A 21,470-nucleotide genomic window follows, 5' to 3' on the forward strand; every position below is an offset into this window, starting at 1 on the left:
GCACTTTGTATGCACGAAACAATAAACGTTTGTGTAAAATCTCTTGGAGAGAGCTTTTTGGCATCTGTAATTCACGTGAGGCCCTGCGCACCGATTTCTCCGGACTTCGCAGAAAAGACTGCCTTACAGGTTCCACCCTGTCTGCTGAGATTCTTGGTCGACCAGACCTCGGAATGTCAGCAACCGATCCTGCGTTCTTGAACTTCTCGTACGAGGCTTTAATGCTCTTGACGTCAGGTGGATTCCTTCCAAATGTTGTCTGGAAGTGTCTCTGCACTGTGGCTGGTGATCGTGTCTCATGGTACCAACAGGGCTTCTTGGGCACTGCACCTCATCCACTACTTACGTACTGCGAACCTAAAACAGAAAAAAAACTTTGATAGTTGTAAACAATTCGACACAAGTTTCATATTTGTATCTTATTTATCTATCTTATCATATTTGTATCTTACTTCTAGCCTGAGTCATCAATTTATGTAATCAGAGAAAGACTTTCCGGACACCCTGTATGTATAAAATGGTGGCGAGTAGTTGGTAATTTTATCACATTAGGACACAGTCACAGGCTAAGAGTTATATTAACGAATTGGATTCTGGTCTCTGAAGCCCACGCTCTTAAGAAACGCCTTATGCTCTGTTGCGAGCTTTCCGTTACGCATTTGTGCTGGATTTGCTGTTACTCGTTCAAATGACGTGCCGTAAATGAAAAGTCTGCTATTAAGTTAATAAATTCCCTCCAAAAGAAGTAAAAGATAGGATCTCCGCGAGGCTAAATGTAAACGCCCAAGGCTGTGAACCGGCGTGTGACCAGCTTTAGCGGTGGCGTGACTCGGCCGTCAGACTGCAGGAAGGCCCTGGGTGGGCCACTTTGGCATGGATCACGGCACGTGGCGTGTCGAGCCGCCGCCCGCAGCCCGCAGGCAAATTGTTCGCCGTGGGCCGGGTTGGGCTGCGATAGTGGGCGGGCGCGGCTTGGGTGTCGGTGGGGAGCCGCTGACCCCAGCCAGCGGCCCCGCCAAGTTCCTACTTTGTCGTCACAACTTGGGGTACAACTTCCTTCTGGGCTGTCATTAACGGACATAAGGGATGCTATTAGCGAGACAGATAGCGGGGGCTTCTGGTAGCTGGGCGGTACTCGATAACCCTGTACTAATTATCCAACTATAGGTCTCCACTTTTGGTCATTAAGCTGTACCGTTCCTTTTCACTGTTCACCATCCATCGGACTTATGGCACATGACGCACATTTACGGGAAGAAAGAAATGCTCAGAAAGTGCAGTCATCTGACGTATGTATTCTCCGGTGCTGCGAAAAATGTGCGCGGCTGGGTTGCAGCAGCGAGCTTTCTTGCATCGTGGCATGCACTAGAGCAGAATTTTTTCCCTGTAGCGTTAGGGCAAGCACCTACAGTCTCAGTGCAGTGTAAAGTCCGGAGGAAAGAGAGCACTCACTCTTGTTTGGAATCAAAACAACACTGCGCTTCAGAGTGTGCCATGCCACTATGCGAATGTACTGTAATATCTTTACACCATGCGGCATCGGACGTCTGGAAAGCGGCTATCGCGTGTAATAAGCCTGAATACCTTTGCTATGTAGTTCAGACTACTACACGGACTTACTGAATAAATGTTGGCGATGGCGTACAAGAAATCGAATGTTAAATGAATATTGATTTTCATTAACAAAAATAACCTCTTTGAAGTGACTGAACAGAATGCACTAACTGGTGTACGTTAATCACGCCTAGCAGGAGAACAACATTTACGTAACACAATATATACACATATATGATAAACATTTGAACTTGCTGTAAGTTAGATTGATCTACACAAACTGTCAGTAATGATTTTAATGTTACTGAATTTGCATTGTACTGAAGGTACAATGAGTTCTGTGGTGGCAATAAATTCTTTAATTGAGTAATCAATTAACACTGTAGAACTGATGGTTACTAGAGATGTTAAACACATTACTTTAGAATCATTTTGTTCTAATGAAACTGAATGAGTTTTTACGTTGATAAAGTACTGAAAAGCCACCACATCGAGTTGAACTGTAACTAATGTGGCACAGTACCTGGCGTCTTCTGTCAGTTGTATAATCCGGCGTTTGTTGGAAATTTTCGGCGTTAACTCCGATTATACCCTCTTGTTGCATTAATACGCCGATACTCACGTAATATAGCTTTGATGCACACACAGTGATGGATTTAGGATAATAATGAACTATTTTCTGTAAATAATTGATGACACTCGTGGAATGTACTTCGAATCACAAACTTATTATTTCACTCAGACATTACACTGTAGTCAACTCGACGTGATAAATACATAAACTGGTTCGTTACGGATAAATGTACTTGTTATAGCGGCGGTATAAAATGCACTGTTCATAAAAACACTGTCGTACGATAACTACTAGTTCGTTGCTTGTGCTGGAGTGAGCTCATCAATGGATCTCATATGGTAGTAAGATCACATTGCAACATTAACTGCAGACACTGGTCACTTCATACCTTGATGCTGGTCGCTGCAGTCCGTCGTAAATTACGCAGACTTCCACAAGCCGTGCCATGTGCTTTTTGAGCGGGAACAGCAACTATATCGCTCACAAGCCGTCTCCATCGAAATTTTCCATCATGCAAGCCTTATTGTCCATTTGACTTGCTGACACACCATAAATCCACTTCGTGTTTGTTGTAAGCTCACTTTTAACTGTCTATAAGCAACGTTACCGTACTATACTAAAACCGTCACTTTCGCGTCGCGTAATCTCTGTTCTGCATCTGAACACTTCCAGAACACATCTCCCTCTACTGCCAAATTCACGTGTCAACCTGCACTTCCGCATTCTCGGGGATTTCCCTCACATTTAAACATTAATTTCCTCTATGCCAAGTTCTCTGTTTACAAATGGACATACCATAACATTACCAAATCCGATGTCACATGGTGTAAAAATATTTTTACTATACATAATAATATTATCCTAGTTTAATGCTTCTTCATTTCGTCGTCCGAGCACAGCACTCTTCAGATACTGCCTTACTCGTAGCGCTATTTCATTTGACTGCTGCCAGGCGGAAGAACCTGTGCTTTTGTGTGCGCAACTACCCAACAGATGGCATACGCGTTCACTTACTCAACTGCTGCGCCTTGGCTATGCTTCGTTGTGGCATTACAAGTGATAACAAGTTATCTCTTTCTAGTGTGTTTTTCTTTGCACAAAACTAACATTGGAGTGTTATGTTTTGTTTACACGCAAATTATATTACATTTGAATTGTATCTTTACGTAAAACTGTTATTACACTGAAGGCTGTGACAATGTCTAGCCCATATAATGACAATGAAAATTTTGAGCTACTGCAGCAGTACATTCGGGTTCTATCAGACAAAGCCATTTATTTTTGAACTGGCAAAAACAGACACCATGAATCTTAGCCAGCTGCAGTGGCCAAACGGTTCTAGGCACTTTAGTCTGGAACCGCATGGCTGCTATGGTCGCAGGTTCTAATCCAGCCTAGGGCATGGATGTATGTGATGCCCTTAGGTTAGTTAGATTTAAGTAGTTCTAAGTCCTGGGGGACTGATGACCTCAGATGTTAAGTCCCATAGTGCTCAGAGCCATTTGAACCATTTGAATATGAATCTTAAACATTTACTGTTTTTTTCCTTTAGAAGGTAAATTCGGAACTATTACTACATAAATGGGACAAAAATGACACGATATAATCCTTAGAAAAATTTGAAGAGTTCGGAACGACAATCAAGGGAGGGAGCGAAAAGAATACAGTTCAAATGGCTCTGAGCACTATGGGACTTAACTTCTGAGGTCATCAGTCCCCTAGAACTTAGAACTACTTAAACCTAACTAACCTTAGGACATCACACACATCCATGCCCGGGGTAGGATTCGAACCTGCGACCGTAGTGGTCGTGCGGTTCCAGACTGTAGCGCCTAGAACCGCTCGGCCACCTCAGCTTGCAAAGTACACTGCGTTACATATTTTAATATTTGCTAGAAAACAAACAGTCTCTCGTGAAACCTGTTTTATGAAACAACAAATTTTTTCGAGAACATCCATTGATTAACAGGAAACAAATATATCAATGACACCATGAAGAAGTGTCAAATTTGTGAGAACACGAGGTTTGAGTCTACATAGAGCTCAAAAATCCTTACGTGTGACAAAAATGGCATTAAAGGCCAAAATAATATTGTGGCTTAGACCTATTCTGCTCGAATTTTCATATTTGATAATTTAGTTATTAATATTTGCTAATTTGAGTCAGTTATCTCCCGACTTGCAATTTTGTACTAAGATGTATAATTTTTACTTAATTTAGCTTTACGTTTACAACCATTTGCGAACCAATTAAAACTTTTTGTTACAAAGTTTACTTTTCTACACTCTAGAATTTCATGTTCGATACAACCACCAAAAATTTAAACGAGCAAAAATGCAAATGGGGTGGAAAATTATTATTAAAAGTATCAACGGGCGTATATTCTTATGACATGAAATTTGAGAATTCTGTTAAGTACTGGGGGCCTAACGGTTCTAGGCGCTACAGTCGGGAACCGCGCGACCGCTACGGTCGCAGGTTCGAATCCTGCCTCGGGCATGGATGTGTGTGATGTCCTTAGGTTAGTTAGGTTTAAGTAGTTCTAAGTTCTAGGGGACTGATGACATCATTAGTTAAGTCCCATAGTGCTCAGAGCCATTTGTTAAGTAATGTATTATAGTAGTGTATAGTATGATGAATGTTCCAGTACAACCTTCAGAAGAAATTATAATTTCGAGAAAGCTTAACTTTCCGATACTACCCGACGTTCCCCTTTGTACTATTCTAAAAATATTTTTATGGCTGTGCACACAAATTTAACATCGAGTATTGATTTAAGTGTCAGGAAGTCTTTTCTGAAAGTATTTGTATGGAGTGCAGCCATGTATGGAAGTGAAACGTGTACGATAAATAGTTTGGACAAGAAGAGAATAGAAGCTTTTGAAATGTGGTGCTACAGAAGCATGCTGAAGATTAGATGGGTAGATCACGTAATTAATGAGGAGGTATTGAATACAATTGGGGAAAAGAGGAGTTTGTGGCACAACTTGACGAGAAGAAGGGACCGGTTGGTAGGACATGTTCTGAGGCGTGAAGGGATCACATATTTAGCATTGGAGGGCAGCGTGGAGGGTAAAAATGGTAGAGGGAGACCAAGAGATAAATACACTTAGCAGATTCAGAAGGATGTAGGCTGCAGTAAGTACTGGGAGATGAAGAAGCTTGCACAGGATAGAGTAGCATGGAGAGCTGCATCAAACCAGTCTCGAGACTGAAGACAACAAAACAACAACACACACAAATACGTCACGTTATGAACATGACTGAATTCAAAAGGTTAGAACGACAGACATGCATCAAATCCCCTTACCTTTTCATTGTAGTGATACTTCTGGGGGGAAAATGTGTCAGATTCCTCTTTCTTCTGATCATAAACTGCGACCAATACTTTTATGTGACGTCAGCTGCCTGCTATAGCCGTAAAATGCTTTGGATGACAATAAGGCAACAGCTGCTGCGAGAATCAGAAATTTTACTTCAAGGTTTATTGTATAATTTCATTCTTGTTATTCAAATACCAATGAACTAGGACTGCGGCGAAGGGGATTATAAATTAAGAATATTTCGAGGAGTTTGCAGTTCTGTTATCGCATTCCATGACAGAGATGTCTAGCAGTTATCTCGAAGAAATATTGTGGGATTTACTAAGCGTGAGCATGCGGCTGGCGCGAGAGCTATGAATCGACAGATCCACCGGGAAGGACTGAAACAGTCACAATGCTACACTCTATTCTGGCACATACTGTAACGAGACACACAGCGCACGAAAGTGAAATTATTGAATTCTCGCATGTGACCACCCCTTTATTGGAACAGACATCGTTTTGATAACGTTACTCTTTTTATCTCCTAAGATCGCGAAGAAACAAACTGATAATAATTTCCGGTCGTAAGACAATTCAGTTTTTTGACCTGTGTCTTGTATAAATAGACATTTTTCCTATTTATATGAACGTACTACTAATAACGTAAATGAAACAATGAAAGTAATACAGAAATACTGTGAATAACATTTATAAAGTAAATTTAAAAAATTTATGCAGCACTGTGTCAGCTGAACTCTTTCAAGTGTTTGGTTGTGAATTCCAAATAACATCGAATTTTCATTTCGGGGAGGTTCAAACGATTCAAATGGCTCTGAGCAGTGTGGGACTTAACTAATGATGTCATCAGTCCCCTAGAACTTAGAACTACTTCAATCTAACTAACCTAAAGACATCACACACATCCATGCCCGAGGCAGGATTCGAACCTTCGTCCGCAGCAGCAGTGCGGTTCCGGAATGAAGCGCCTGGAACCGCTCGGCCACCACGGCCGGCTTTCAGGGAAGAATGTGCGAAGAACCTACTCTTTTTCTCCAGCATAACAAAGCTATAGCACTATTATTTTCTCTCTTTTTCTCAATGAGTATATTGAAAACAATGTGGCCGCTGCTGTGGAAATTGTCGTTATTAGGGTTCCTTTTTTACCGATTGAGGTACGGAAATTCAAGAATTACAATTTCCATAGTAGCAGAATCACAATCACATTGTTGTCCGCTTGTCTGTCTACACGAATTTTGAGAGCCCCTTTCTCTAAAGAACGAGCACACGTCAAGTTGAAGTTATTGTCACGTTACTGAGGTCTGCGGTTCTTTGTGGTTGTAAAAACATTAAGGTTCTAAGTCAATGCAACCAAAAGTTAGGCCATTAATATCACATAGTGTGATACTCGGAAACTCAGTCATCAAAACCTGTAGGGTTATTGGATAGTTCCCACTGACCTAAAATCAAAAAAATGACAAAGGCAAGGTTTGACAGTAGAAATACAAAAAAAAAATCCAAAAATAGGTAAGTTGTAATTATATCACACAAAACAATTTTTTTGGCAGTACAGACTTACATTGCTTTTGTAAACTGTTCAAAATTTCAGGAACTATTGTAGGAATTTTGATATGGTTTTCAGTAATAGGTATAATGATCGATGAGAAACGTCTTTGAGATAATTTAGAAATATTTGGTGCAAACTGGCTGAGCTAATATGAAATGAAGTCAACTGCAACTGAGAGAACGTGGCGTTTCCAAAAGAAATGTCAAATGTGCGTGAATTCCTAAGGGACCAAACTGCTGAGGTCATCGGTCCCTAGAGTTACACACTACTTAAACTAATCTAAAGAAACTTATGCTAAGAACAACACACACACCAATGCCCGGAGGAGGACTCGACCCTCCGGTGGGAGTGGCCGCGCAATCCGTGACATTTCGCCTCAAACCACGCGGCCACTCCGCGCGGCGGGTCGTTTCCATATCTAGCGGTGATAGCCATGGAACCTCCCGAATATGGCGCTGACGGTCTTTGCCTACAACACTTAGAGCACCTACAATGCTTCAAAGCAAAGCAATACTGGTAACTGATGCAGCACTGTGCTCCCGTTTGTTGGAACGAAGTTTCGATATCGCATAAAGTATCCACTGAAGCGTTGCGCAGAACAATCAGAAAACTGCGTAACAACAGTAACCCTTTAGCCAATTGTACCTTTTTCTTCTGTGGATACATCCGTTAAATCTTAACAGTAATCTCAACAGGGACGAGAGCGGAAGAAGTTAACACTTCTGCAAATGCCAGTTAACACAGCATGTAATCATAACTCCAAAATAAATAAAATAAATGAAAACACCAGTTGCGAAATTACACACAAAATTTAATCTTGAAAAATTAAAGTCTTACAGTTTCCGGAATCGATCGCATGCCAGTATCGATATCGGCGACAGGCAATAAATCGTCCATATTTTAGATTCCAGGGATGGATGAACTACTTTGTGTGTATATAAATAAACAAGATTTTACGGATCCCTCGGTGCGCAAGTCCTACTCCCCTTTACCTGGACTTTTTTTTGTTAGTCACAACATTCTCCCTATCATAATCACAAAGAGTCCGAAAATGAATAATTACACCGTTGGTCACTATAACTACAACACCAATATGGAAAGCAAATAAAGAAATTATATTTGAATCTATGTGATGCCAGAGACCTTTTGAAGACTCCGACATCTATGATGTGACCCGCAGACAGTAGCGACAAATGAAATTTAGTATCAAGGCCAGAATTCGAAGTCGGGTATTCCGCTCACTAGGCAGATGTGCGAACGACTACGACTCCTTGGCACAGTGACTTTGCACAATTGCACGGACTACGCTACTAAGGCTCCCTCCCCAATCCAAATGGCTTTGTCCTCAATCCAAATTCCTATTCACATCTCAGCTCACTTGGGGATTTGACCTGAGGAGGCAGCTGTAGTAGCGTAGTAGTTGCCATATCTACCTAGTGAGCAGGAGAACCGATTTCGAATCCTGCCTCTGGTACAAATTTTCATTTGTCACTTTAGTCTGCATACATACATCATACGAATTGTACTTATTCTGAGTATACAGCACAGTAGAAGGAACACATGATTCAGTTTGAGATGATCTGGGGGTACATGTAAAGCAAAGTTTAGTACACAGAACTTCCACATTGGCAACAACGATTGCCATATGACAGCTGGTCGTCGTGTTGCACTGAATATACGCGTAAATCATCCCACACAGCTTCAACTTTGTGCCATATTTAAGCAATCGTGGTTGCTGGTGAGTCATAACCGCAGTTTTCGCCAAGCTTATTCAGGAGGTGAGAGTAGAAGAAAAGGTTAGAGGAGAATATGGGCTTGGGACAAGGAATGAGAGAGGAGAAAGACTAAGTGAGTTCTATAACAAGTTTCAGCTAGTAATAGCGAATATTCTGATCAAGAATCACAAGAAGAGGAAGTATACTTGGAAATGGCAGGGTGATATGGGAAGATTTCAGTTAGATTACATCATGGTAAGGTAGAGAATCCGAAATCAGATACTACATTGTAAGGTGTACTCAGGAGCAGATATAGACTCAATTCACAATACAGTAGTGATGAAGAGTAGGATGAAGTTTAAGAGTAATAAAAAATAGCTCAGTAGGCAGTGCAGTTAAAGAGGAATAGCCATCTCTAAAAAGGGCCATCACAGAAGTTGGGAAGGAAAACATAGCTACAAAGAAGGTAACTGCCAAGAAACCATGGGTAACAGAAAAAATACTTCAATTGATCGATGAAAGGAGGAAGTACAAAAATGTTCCGGGAAACTCAGGAATACAGAAATAAAAGTTTCTGAGGAACGAAATAAACAGGAAGTGCAGGGAAGCTAAGACGAAAGGGCTGCAAGAAAAATGTGAAGGCATCGAAAGAGAAATGATTGTCGGAATGACAGACTCAGCATACAGGAAAGTCAAAACAACCTTCTGTGACATTAAAGGCAAGGGTGATAACATTAAGAGTCCAACGGGAATCCCACTGTTAAATGCAGAGGAGAGAACGGATAGGTGGAAAGAATAAATTGAAGAGTTGTCTGATGTGATGGAAGAAAAAATAGGAGTCGATTTAGGGGAGACCGGGGAACCGGTACTAGAATCTGAATTTAAAAGAGCTTTGGAGGACTTAAAATCAAATACGGCATAAGGGATAGATAACATTCCATCGGAATTTCTAAAAACGTAGGAGGGAGTGACAACAAAACAACTATTCACGTTGGTGTGTAGAATGTATGAGTCTGGCGATATACCATCTGACTTTCGGAAAAACATCATCCACACAAATCCGAAGACGGCAAGAGCTCACAGGTGCGAGAATTATCGCACAATCAGCTTAACAGCTCATGCATCCATGTTGCTGACAATAATATACATAAGAATGGAAAAGAAAATTGAGGATGCGCTAGATGACGATCAGTTTGGCTTTAGGAAAGGTAAAGGCACGAGAGAGGCAATTATGACGTTGCGGTTAATAATGGGAGCAGAGCTAAAGAAAATTCAAGACACATTCATAGGGTTTGTCGACCGGGGAAAAGCGTTCGACAATGTAAAATGCTGCAAGACCTTCGAAATTCTGAAGAAAGTAGGGGTAAGCTATAGGGAGAGACGGGTCATATACAATATGTACAACAGCCAAGAGGGAATATTAAGAGTGGACGAACAAGAACGAAGTGCTCGTATTGAAAAGGGTGTCAAACAAGGATGTAGTTTTTTCGCTCCACTGTTCAATCTGTACATCGACAAAGCAATGATGAAAATAAAAAAAAGGTTCAGGAGTGGAATTAAAATTCAAGGTGAAAGGATATCAATGATGAGTTTCGCTGACGACATTGCTATCTTGAGTGAAAGTGAAGAAGAATTACATGGTCTGCTGAACGGAATGAAGAGTCTAATGAGTACTAGACTGAGTGTAAATCGAAGAAAGACGGAGGTAATGAGAAGTAGTAGAAATGAGAACAGCAAGAAACTTAACATCAGGACTGATTGTCACGAAGTAGATGACGTTGTGGAATTCTGCTACCTAGGCGGTAAAATAACCAAAGACTGACGGAGCAAGAAGGACATCAAAGGCAGACTAGCAATGGAAAAAAGGGCATTCCTGGTCAAGAGAAGCCTATTAATATCAAATATAGGCCTTAATTTGAGGAAGCAATTTCTGAGAATGTACGTCTGGAGTACAGCAATTTATGGTAGTGAAACATGGACTGTGGGAATACCGTATCAGAAGAGAATCGAAGCATTTGTAATGGCGTGCTACAGACGAATGTTGAAAATTAGGGGGACTGATATGCTAAGGAATAGGGCAGTTCTGCGCAGAATAGGAGAAGAAAGGAACATTTGGAAAACACTGGTAAGGAGAAGGGATAGTATGATAGGACATCTGTGAAGACATGAGGGAATGACATCCATGGTAATAGAGGGACCTGTAGAGCGCAAAGACTGTAGAGGAAGACAGAGATAGGAACACATCCAGCAAATATTTGAGGATGTAGGTTGCAAGTGCTTCTCTGAGATGAAGACTTTAGCACAGGAAAGAAATTCGTGGTGGGCCGCATCAAACCAGTCTGAAGACTGATGATAGAAAATAAAGGTATGAAGAGCTATCTGGACATCCTCTGTATCACGGTTATCTTGCTGAATGATTACGTTCAGAGACTTAATCGTTACCACAGTAGAAATGTTACGTCTGCTTTCCAAATTACCAGCTGTGCGAGCCAGAGGTGTTTGTTTTGTGTATCCAGTGGCAACACAGACTATAACGATAGATGCTGCATCAGTACGACGATGACGGAAGAATAATGGTATCGTTCGGTCTCCTTGGAGTTTCAATAGCGACGCTATACGCTGAACCTATGAAAAAATCGTAGTTCCATTGTTGTACCTATTGTTGCTGTCGGGCGACCCTCTGTTGCGCGCCTCAATCTCCTGCCTCGCCGCCCGGGTTGGTCGAGTGGTTCTAGGCTCTATAGTCTGGAACCGAGCGACCGCAACGGTCTCAGATTCGAATCCTGCCTCGGGCATGGATGTGAATGATGTCCTTAGGTTATTTAGGTTTAAGTAGTTTTAAGTTCTAGGGGACTCATGACCTCAGAAGTTAGGTCCCATAGTGCTCAGAGCTATTCTTCTGTCGCAACAAGGCAATCAGCGGCAACGATCGCAGTGCTGAGAGTGCGTGCTTCTTCAAACGTAGTTGCACTGTCTATGGAGGTAACTGTAATGATGCAGGTAAGCCCACTTTTTGACTCAGAGAATGTACGTGACGTGGCAGCACTCTCACGCATGGCTATGCTAACAATACGTTTGTGCTCCCGAGCGTTGGTCGCGTTGCGGCTGTTTGGATCCTGTATGCCGAGTTTGGCATTGTGCCCATTTATTCAGTGTTTGCGTAATAGTAACGACATCACGACCATGCGAGCAGCAGTACCACAGAACTATGGACCATGCTGTCGGCAACAAACTATCCTGACACTGGAGGTATGAATTAAACAACGCCTTCAGGCACAACTTTTTCGTTTTTATCAACTACGCGATGCATTTCGAGCCCTGTGGGTCCATCGTCAGGTGTAATTTGTCTTAATATATGTTTCTTTTCTTCTCTTGAATGAGGTGAAATGAATATTCCTGTCACGAAAATGTTTAATGTCAGGTAATGAATTTCGTAAGTCGAACGCGGAAAATATGTGCAAAATAGTGGAAAATGAACAGTGTAAACTTACCACATAATCCAAGGAAAGCAGTTTTAACGTTTTAGCACCGGCAAAACATTCTTTTCCCCATCGTTTTAGTACATGTCTCTTCATTCAAGATGTACATTTGCACGCACCTGTTTATAAACACTTCACAAATGTTTTTGTACATGGTGTTATCAAAGATGAATTTATTCTTAGTGCTAAAGATATATTTTCCGCGTTCGTCTCACGAAATTCATAACATAACATTAAACCTTTTCGTGACAGGAATATGAATTTCACCTCATTCAAGAGAAGAAAAGAAACATGTATTAAGACAAATTACACCTGACGATGGACCCACAGTGTTCGAAATGCATCGTGTAGTTAATAAAACACGAAAATGTGTGACTGAAGGCGTTGTTTAATTCATACCTCCAGTGTCAGGATAGTTTCTTGTCGACAGCATGGTCCATAGTTCTGTGGTACAGCTGCTCACCTTTGGTCGTGGTGACGTTACTATGACGCAAACACTGAATCAATGGGCTCAATGCCAAACTCAGCACACAAAGGTCCCAACAGCCGCAACGCGACCAACGCTGGGGACCACAAATGTATTGTTAGCATGGCAATGCGTGAGCGTGCTGCCACGTCACGTAGATTCTCTGAGTCAAAAAGTGGGCTTACCGGTAACAGTACAGTTACCTACTCAGACAGCGCAACTACGTTTGAAGTAGCACGCACTCCCAGTACGTCGATCGTTGCTTTAGCTTGGCTTGTCGCGACAGGAGAATGAGGCGCGCAACAGTGGAGCGCCCGACAAAAACAATCGGTACAAGAATGGAACAACGATTTCTTCATAGGTTCCGCGTATAGCGTAGTGATTGAAACTCCAAGGAGAACGAACGATGCCATAACTCTTTCTTCATCGTCATATTGTTGCAGCACCTATCGTTATAGTCTGTGTTGCCACTGGGTACACAAAAGAATCACTTCTGGCTCGCATAGCTGGTGATTTGGAAAGCAGAGGTTACATTTCTCCTGTGGTAAGGATTAAGTCTCGGAACGTAATCATTCAGCAAGATAGCCGTGATACAGAGGATCTCCAGATCGCTCTCCATACCTTTTCTTTTGTTAATCATCAGCCTTCTTACAGGTTTGATGCGGCCCGCCACGAATTTCTCTCCTGTGCTAAACTCTTCATCTCTGAGAAGCACTTACAACATACGTCCTCAATTATTTTCTGGATGTGTTTCAATCTCTGCCTTCCTCTACAGTTTTTGCCCTCTACAGCTCCCTCTAATACCATGGAGGTCATTCCCCCATGTCTTCACAGATGTGCAGCAATTCACTGACCGCCATCCCCACCATACTGTCCCTCCTCCTCCTCCTCCTCCCCAGCCTCCTCCCCACCCCACCCAGTCGCCAATCCCATCATGCACTGGTTCTGCCGCTCGCAGTGTGGTTTCAGTTGCCTGAGACTGCAGTCGTGTGAGTGAGTTGCGTCTACGTGAGTGTGTATGTCAGCTTATGGGTGTCTGTTGTTGACAAAGGGCCATTGGCCGAAAGCTTTAAGTGTGAAAATCTTTTTGTTGTGCCTGTCTGCGACACAGCATCTCCGCTATATGGTGAGTAGCAACTTTCCTTCTCATAATATTGGCGAGTGAGACAGCTCGACAAAAGTTGGACTGTGCTTAGAAAGAACTTGTGCGTTATAGCACTGAATGTAACATTAAGAAACACACGATTTGACGAACAAAAACGATACTTTTGTTCAAAGACAATAACTACAACTAAGTCATTGCGATTTCTAATGGTACTCTGGACATTACAAACGCTGGGACATAGTTCTCACTAGATTTTGTGATCACTGCAGACGGAAATGCTTGCTCTCCAACGTGTTCCCATGCTTGCGAAAGGATTGGTAAGGAGTTTTTGCGATAGAGCGTTCCATTCCTACACAAGCGCGGTTGACAGCTGCTGGATGGTGGTTTACGCCTGTGGTTGTGCTGGAATATATCACCGCAAAGCATCCCACACCTGCTCTATGGGATTTAAGCGGGGCAAGAGGGAGGCAGTTCGTCGCCGCTGAATGTCCTCTTGTTCTAAGAGTTCCTGCAAATGTATAGCTCGATAAGATCACACATTCTCATTCATACGCTACGGTCGCAGGTTCGAATCCTGCCTCGGGCATGGATGTTTGTGATGTCCTTAGGTTAGTTAGGTTTAACTAGTTCTAAGTTCTAGGGGACTAATGACCTCAGCAGTTGAGTCCCATAGTGCTCAGAGCCATTTGAACCATTTCTCATTCATAGAAGTGAAGTTCGGGCCGAATGCAGCCATGAAAAAAGGCACATAGGGAAGGAGTACGGTATCACCATAACGTTACTGGTGATTGTACTCTTTTCAAAGACTTGGAGGTCAGTACGCCCATACAATATTATGCCTCCCCACACCACAACATCAGGACCAAGAAAACGAACATGTTCGACAATGTTTCTAAGTGCATTGCGTCTTCCAAGCTCTCGCTATGTACGTGTACGTCCAGAATCACTGTTCAGAGCGAACCAACTCTCATCCGAGAAGAGCACGGACCCCTCTCCTCTTTGGTGCAGTACCTCTGCTCTTCTCAAATCCTTGAGCCCGTTACACTCACCGGTTAACGTTATTGTGACACTGTTTTTCTTCCAGATGTGAGGTTTATTCATGGGTGCATTCGACCATGAGTTCATTCTTACTGACGACAATGCTCGGCCGCATCGAACATGTGGAGGACCTCTTGCAACAAGGAGATATTCTGCGAAAGGACTGTTTCCCCTTCCACCGACTTAAACCTCATCCAGCACGTGTGAGATGCATTAGGGAGACCAACTGCACCACGTCCACATGCACCATCGAGCATCCAGCAGCTACCAACAGCGTTGATGGTGGAATGGAACGTCCTTCCACAAAAACTTAACAATGGCAGTGCGTTGCAGGACACGCACCGCTTTCCATGGTGATTACACATCCGTTCAGAACCATTCCCCGCAGGTTCTTACGTCCAGGGGACCATCATGATTAGCGGTGACTTCAGCGACGTTCGATTCCGGTACCTGAGTGGTCAGCGCGACAGAATGTCAATCCTAATGGCGCGGGGTCGATTCCCGGCTGGTTCGCAGATATTCTGCGCTCAGAGACTGGGTGTTGTGTTGTCCTAATCATCGCCATTTCATCCCAATCGACGCGCAAGTCGCCGAAGTGGCGTCAAATCGAAAGATTTGCACCCGGCGAACGGTCTACCCGACGGGAGGCGCTAGTCACACGACATTTATTTTACTTCAGCGACATTGTTGTCTTTGAATATCATTTCTGTTGTTTGACATCTTCATTATACAGGCCAACAGTGCGGGTTATGGGGAGACGAAGTGGAAGCACATTTGTGAAATATGCGAGTGTGATTTATTATGAGCGTAGCTGCGTTTGGGGATAATGCCCGTATTTTACCTGCGTCATTCTCACTTGCCGCAAGCCCAGGTCTGCTCATAGCCGCCAGTATTAACGTGGGTTCTAAGAGCAGCGGCGCGAACCGCCTGTCCGCCCAAAGCTGCCTGACGCACAAAGTAGCGATATTAATTAAAACCGAAACTCTGTAGGCCGCGCAAGCCTGTGCCGGTACTTTATTACCGCCATTATAACGTGGATTACTAACTTTTGCAAGGTGAGTGCGGAACGATCTTAAGAGTAAAATTCGGATTACTAATCGCAACGCGGCACAGATTACCTTCCACTTTTCCCGAACTCTGTACTTAGACAACAGCGCTATTACTTACTTTCATCTGTAATAAATGATGACTTTTGAAACACTGCGACTATGGACTTATAAATTAAAAATTTGCCAGGTGCGAGTAGGATTCGCACACACAGTGATTCGTACAAGCTTAATTATGTGTAGTGACTGTTTATCCATTTCGAGAGCCCAGGATATTGACGATTATTGTCTGTTATGGACATTGAGACTCGCAAGATATCCGTCACACGGATTCCAAGACTCTCGAGAATGTTGACTCTCGAGAATGTTTTAACATCAAATTTGAAGTCGAATAATAAATCACAAAAAATACGTTTTTCGTGTTTTATAATTAAGAATTCTCGGATATTTTTCCCTTTCCTTGCGCAGTGAAATCTCGCTTCTTGCCAATTCTCATGACTGTAGGTCAGTGGGAAGTACACTACAGATTTTGATGACTGAGTTTTCGAGTATCAAAGTATGTCACATAAACTGCTGTATCGTTTTACTGAAATGACAATTTTCTTCACCGTCAAGGGACCATGGACCTTCGTATGTGACTTGAATTTGATACCTCAACTCGTTCCTGAGGAACACGGTTCGTAACAGTCGGTCACACAGACAAGTAGACAGACAACAAAGCCATCCTGTAAGGGTTCCGTTTCCACAGATTCAGGCACGCAACTCTAAGAATGATCGAAGTCAGAGCGTGAGTTAGGTCTCCTGCGCGAGCAGAAATCCATGTAAAGACTTTGCTCTTATTTCCTAGTTTTATGTAATCTGCGTCTACTGGAACAGAATATCTCCCGTCTTTTTTGCTTTGATGTAGCCATCTTACATATTCGTGAGGTTCGCAGTGTCTCCCTTTACAAGTAATATCTTTGTAATGCACTAGTTCTCTGATGATAAAGAGTGGATGTTTTGCTGCGTGTGTGAATCTTCCTGAGAGACAGGTACACGCAAAGCCTCGTGAATATGGATGACTTCATTACGCTGCCACGGATGTCATACTCCATCACATTTTTACTCCGCAGCACTGAAAAGGGGTCTTAATTCCAGAAACTCAATATCGTTCACATATAAATATCTAACGAATGTAGTAAATATGTTCTTTTCAGACAGCGTCTGATTTCAGTTACGAGTATGAAGTGAATGTCTATGACGTAAAGGGTGGGTCAAATCATAACAAGTAGAAAATAGATGTTTATTATTATTTTTATTTTAATGTTATGGAACTTTATTTTTCTTCATTAGCCTTCTCGCTTCCTAGTACAGCCCTCTTAGTCTGAATTACACTCTCTTAACTTCATACAGTAACGTTCTTTGTTCATGATCGAACCAGCCTTGTAACGCAGAACACATCCTGCAGACGACGACATGGAGATTTTATGGATGTAGGTGGCCAGATAGTCACGTTCAGTAACAAAGAGGAATATGGCTATTGTTTCTCCTGTTGATCCGTCATGTACTATCGAGTCGTCCTTGAGGTTTCTCCAGATATTTCCCTTGCATGATTAGTGATTGGTTCCTTTTAATTCGTCTTGAAATTAATTGTTATTAGAGAGAGTCAATGAAAAATATGAAGAAAATGAAATTAAGAAGCCGAAGACGGATGGTCATTTTAAGGAGACTAAGAAGAACTAGTGATTTTCTGATGAAAGAGTTCACGGTTGAACAGCCGGGAGTTAGTGTCTAACGGGCACAATATTTCGGCAAGCCACCACGTTGCCATCATCAGTTGTCAGTCATCTGTGGTATGTCTTCAAAAGTATCCGGACACCTATTATTTGACATCAATATCGTGTGTGTCCACCCTACGACTTTATGACTGCTTTACATCTACATCTACGTAGTTACTCTGCCAGTCACAAAAAAGTGCCTGGCAGAGGCTTCAATGAACCACCTTCAAGATGTCTCTGCCGTTCCACTCTCGAACGGCACGCGGGAAAACCGAACATTTAAATTTTTCTGAGTGAGCCCTGATTTCTCTTATTTTTTGTTATGATCATTTCTCCCTATGTAGGTGGATGCCAACAGAATGTTTTCGCAATCGGAGGAGAAAACTGGTGATTGAAATTTTATGAGAGGATCCTGTTGCAACGAAAAACGCCTTTGTTCTAATGATTACCACTCCAATTCACGTATCGTGTCTGTGACACTATCTCCCCTATTTCGCGATAATACAAAACGAGCTGTCCTTCTTTGTACTTTTTCGATGTCACCCGTCAGTCCCACCTGATGCGGATCCCACACAGCACAGCAATACTCCAGAATAGGGCGACAAGCATGGTATAAGCAGTCTCTTCAGTAGACCCGTTGCACCTTCTAGGTGTTCTGCCAATGAATCGCAGTCTTTGGTTTGCTCTACCCACAATATTATCTATGTGACCGTTCAAATTTAGGTTATTTGTAATTGTAATCCCTAAGTATTTAGTTGAATTTACAGCCTTCAGATTTGTGTGACTTCTTTTAGTACTCATGTGAATAACTTCACACTTTTCCTTATTCAGGGTGAACTGCCACTTTTCGCACCATACAGATATCTTAACTAAATCATTTTGCCAGTCGTTCTGATCATTTGATTACTTTACAAGACGGCAAATGACAGCATCATCTGCAAACAATCTAAGACGGCTACTCAGATTGTCTCCTATGTCGTTAATATAGATCAGGAACAATATAAGGCCTATAACACTTCCTTTGGGAACGCAGGATTTACTTCTGTTTTACTTGATGACTTTCCGTCTATTACTACGAACTGTGACCTTTGTGACAGGAAATCACGAATCCAGTCGCACAACTGAGGCGATACTCCGTAGGCAGGCAGTTTGGTTAGAAGACGCTTGTGAGGAACAGCCTTCTGGAAATCCAAAAATATGGAAACAATTTGACATCCCCTGTCGATAGCACTTATTGCTTCATGTGTATAAAGAAAAAATGGTTCAAATGGCTCTGAGCACTATGGGACTCAACTTCTGAGGTCATTAGTCCCCTAGAACTTAGAACTAGTTAAACCTAACTAACCTAAGGACATCACAAACATCCATGCCCGAGGCAGGATTCGAACCTGCGACCGTAGCGGTCTTGTGGTTCCAGACTGCAGCGCCTTTAACCGCACGGCTGAGTATAAAGAGCTAGTTGTGTTTCACAAGAACGATATTTTCTGAGACCGTGCTGACTATGTGTCTGAAGATACTTTCAGTCAGGCTTTTGAATGTCTGTGGGTGAATGGCAGCCCATTCTTCCTCGAGAGCCAAAGCACCGAAGGTAGTGATCTTGGATGCTGCCGTCTGGAGGGAAGTCCACTTTCTGACCCATGCCAAATCAGTTCCCTTTTCGAGTCGGAACTCTTGTCAGGTTTGTCCGCTCCAAGTATCTTAGTTTCCACAAATCATTGCCTCCAGAAGCTGCTTAATGACAGGGTGCTTTGTCATGGTGATACTGTCGCCGTTCAGAACTGTACCTCTACTCTGAACGCAGTGGACAATGCGGCAAAATTGGTTCACATCCTTCCAGATTTAGCCCTTTGCTAAGTGCGACAAGAGGAACGAGCTGTAACCATAAAAAAACACTCCCATTCTACAAAATCACCTCCTGTGTATTTGACTGTTGGCGCCACACGTGATGGCAGGTGAGAGTCTCCAGACACTCGCTAAGCTCAAACACTTTCGTCGGACTGCCATAGGGTACAGTGTGATTCATCACTGCAGATCATTCATTTCCAGCGGCCTCGCTTTTTCCACTGCCTCAAGCGTCGCTTAGCAGCGACTACAATCATGTAACTACACTTCTGGCCATTAAAATTGCTACACCAAGAAGAAACGCACATGATAAACGGTTATTAATTGGAAAAATATATTATACGAGAACTGACATGTTCGCATTTTGGGTGCATAAATCCTGAGAAATCAGTACCCATAACAACCACCTCTGGCCGTAATAACGGCCGTGATACGCCTGGGCATTGAGTCAACAGAGCTTGGATGGCGTGTACAGGTACGGCTGCCCATGCAGCTTCAACAAGATACCACAGTTCATCAAGAGTAGTGACTGGCGTATTGTGACGAGCCAGTTACTCGGTCACCATTGACCAGATGTTTTCAATTGGTGAGAGATCTGGGAAATGTGCTGACCAGGGCAGCAGTCGAATATTTTCTTTATCCTGAAAGGCCCGTACAGGACCAGCAACATGCGGTCGTCCATTACCCTGCTGAAATGTAGGGTTTCACAGGGATCGAATGAAGGGTAGAGCCAAGGGTCGTAACACATCTGAAATGTAACGTTCACTGCTCAAATTGCAGTCAATGCGAACAAGAGGTGACCGAGACGTGTAACCAATTGTACCCCATACTACACGCCGGGTGGTACGCCAGTATGGCGATGACGAATACACGCTTCCAATGTGCGTTCACCGCGATATCGCCAAACACGGATGCGACCATTATGATGCTGTAAACAGAACCTGGATTCATCCGAAAAAATGACGTTATGCCATTCGTGCACCCAGGTTCGTCGTTGAGTACACCATCGCAGGCGCTCCTGTCTGTGATGCAGCGTCAAGGGTAACCGTAGCCATGGTCTCCGAGCTGGTAGTCCATGCTGCTGCAAACGTCCTCGAACTGTTCGTGCAGATGGTTTTTGTCTTGCAAACGTCCCCATCTGTTGACTCAGGGAACTAGACGTGGCTGCACGATCCGCTACAGCCACGCGGATAAGATGCCTGTCATCTCGACTGCTAGTGATACGAGGCCGTTGGGATCCAGCACGGCGTTCCGTATTACCCTCCTGAATCCACCGATTCCATATTCTGCTAACAGTCATTGGATCTCAACCAGCGTGGGGAGCAATGTGGCGATACGATAAACCACAACCGCGATAGGCTACAATTCGACCTTTATCAAAGTCGGAAACGTGATGGTACGCATTACTCCTCCTCACACGAGGCATCACAACAACGTTTCACTAGGCAACGCCGGTCAGCTGCTGGTTGTGTATGAGAAAGCGGTTGGAAACTTTCCTCATGTCAGCAAGTTTTAGGTGTTGCCACCGGCGCCAACCTTGTGTGAATGCTCTGAAAAGCCATTCATTTGCATATCACAGCATCTTCTTCCTGTCGGTTAAATTTCGCGTCTGTAGCACGTCATCTTCGTGGTGTAGCAATTTTACTGGCCAGTAGTGTAACACGGTCATTCTGCTAGTGAAAATGCTGGGGTAGCACTTCGGAATTCATTTGTGTGATTCCTTCCGCTGACATCATGCGTCGTTTCACAACCGTCCTCCGCAGTGCTCAACGGCCCCTGTCCGTCAGTACATGAGCTTTGCCTGGTCTCGGTTAACTTATGGCTTTTCCTTCGCGTTTTCACTTCACAGTTACATCACCAACAATAGACCTGGGTAGCATTGGAAGGGCTAAAATGTCCCTCATGGGTTTGTTACTCAAATGACAGTCCACGTTCCAAGTCAATGAGCTCTCCTGGCCCACCCATTGTCTTGTTTCTGGTTCTCCACTGACAACAGCATACTCCCCGCTGCCTCCTATACCGGC

Source organism: Schistocerca serialis, chromosome 1, assembly GCF_023864345.2.
Source record: "Schistocerca serialis cubense isolate TAMUIC-IGC-003099 chromosome 1, iqSchSeri2.2, whole genome shotgun sequence".
NCBI classification, from domain to species: Eukaryota; Metazoa; Arthropoda; class Insecta; order Orthoptera; family Acrididae; genus Schistocerca; species Schistocerca serialis.